Here is a 2271-nt window from a genome sequence, read left to right as displayed (position 1 = left end):
TATGTTTTCGTGTCTTCCTTGTCGATCTTGTATCAACGGAGATGGATGGGTGTGTGTGCAGATGGGGCAGTATGAGGGAGAACGGAGTGTGTGTGCAGGTTTGGGGGTGGACGGGAGGGGTAGGACTGGGGGTTACGAAGAAGATGGAAAATGGGGTGGGGGGATGGGGAGGGGTTTTTGTTTTAATTTAAACTATTTTTTATATATTTTAAAATATGTACATATATATAAAATTATTAAAAAAAATACTTTATTTACATGGCTCCGACGTGGTGGTGATGTGGCGCTGACATATCAGCGAGTGTGATGCACTCTCTGTTATGACAGTGGTATTATATATTAAGGGGTGAAAACAATTTACTTTAAAGATCTTAAGGGGGTAAATAAACATAAGTTAAGTTTAAATGCTAAAGTGAGTTGGGAGGACAAGTTCACGGGGGAAAAGATATCTTTTCTCAAATAAATAATTCCTCCATTTTGATTTATATGAATGTGTTTTCTTTCTAATCAATTTTAAAAAATGATTCTTTTTAGCGTTGAAACTAATTTAGTTTGAACTTTTTATTTTACAATTAATGAAAATCTTTTATGAGTTAATTCCTCGTATTGTTATTGAATTATTGACAATATCCTACAAAAGTCATTTTTATTTTTTTATTACAAAAATGTCACTCAATTATTAATTTATCTCTTATATTGTCATCCTAATATTTTAAGCTACTAAACTCACTTAATTTTCTTAAGTAATGTTTTAATTTCAATTTAATGACATATTCATTAAATTATACCACCTTATACAAAACAAAAAATGATTTTAGTATAAAAGCAATAAAATCCACCAAATTCTAGCATAAAAGCAATAAATACACCAAAATAAAATAGATCTTAAATAAAGATAAATTATACATGATGAAAATAACTTGAGAAAAAGGTCTTTGTCCCCCCCCCCCCCCCCCCCAAACCTTTAGTCGAAATTCCAACTACACACTCAACCTTTTAATGTGACCTATGACCCCCATGAACTTATTTTTACTGAATTTATTACCCCCAAATTGCTGACGTGTCACTGGACGTGACTACACGCGCCCATAAGCGCTTAGTTGACTTTTTTTCACTTTAAAATCATTATTTTTTGATTGCTACGTCATTATTTTTAATAAATATTATTTTTTCTTAATAAATATTGCCATGTCATGTCTTCTTCTTCTCTTTTTCAAAACAAAAGTTGAAGAACTCATTAATGGAGTTCTTCATCTTCCTCATTAATGGATTTTTTCAAAATCAAGAAATTCTTTTTGCTCTGAAACCGAAATCAAGAAGCACTTGAACTAAGAAAACAATAAGAGTTCTCCGATTAATGAATTCTTGAATGAGGAAGATGGGGAACTCTGATTCAAAAAACTTGAAAAAAAATTAAGAACTTGAATTCTTGAATGAGGAGATGAGGAAGATGATAAATTAATCTTGAATGCCATTGATTAGTTCTTAGATGCTATTGAAGAAGAAATTCCATTGAACCCGAATTAACTTGAAAAAATTTAAGAACTTGGGTGTTTGAGGAGTCAAGATTATATTTTGGCTCTATTGAGTAGTCAAGATCAGATGCAACAGGAGCAGAAGCATTGGGTGTTTCCTCATAAGTTGTCTGTTTAACTGAGTCTTCTGCCCAATCAAAATTGATTTCATAATATGGAACATAGCTATCATCCTCAGCTCGTGAAAACATGTTTAAAAGAAGAGAAAAGTCATCGTTTTTTTAGATTGTTGTTGAACTTCATGCAAAACTATCTTATTCAGCTCAAAATGTCTAGCTGCATCCTCCATGTCCAATATATCTCCCCTTAGGCAAAGAATTCTACTGCTGCTGCAAGGGAAATCAAGTGACCTAGGATCTGATGAACAACATCCATTCAACCAATCATCAGTTCCAACAAGCATTGCCAATATAATTAGACAAGAAAAAGAAAGATAAGGTTCTTGAATGCCATTGAAGAAAAAGAAAAAGAAGAATTGGAGAAGAAGAAGAAGAATTGAAGAAGAAAAAGAAAGAAAAATAATAATTAAAATGAAAAATGGAAAAGAAAAAAGGAAATAATAAAGTTAAATTATTAATTTTTTTAGAGTAAAAAAATAAAAAATGATGTGGCATGACGTGGTGGCGCGTGCATCACACCATATTTGCAATGACTGGCTGTCAGTTTTGGGGGGTTTAATAATTCCACTTTAAAATAGTTCAGGGAGATAATAATTCTACTTTAAAATAGTTCAGGG

Source organism: Capsicum annuum, chromosome 1 (genome assembly GCF_002878395.1).
Source record: "Capsicum annuum cultivar UCD-10X-F1 chromosome 1, UCD10Xv1.1, whole genome shotgun sequence".
In the NCBI taxonomy this organism is placed as follows: domain Eukaryota; kingdom Viridiplantae; phylum Streptophyta; class Magnoliopsida; order Solanales; family Solanaceae; genus Capsicum; species Capsicum annuum.
The sequence above is the reverse complement of the archived record's forward strand: the minus strand, read 5'-3'. Positions refer to the sequence as shown.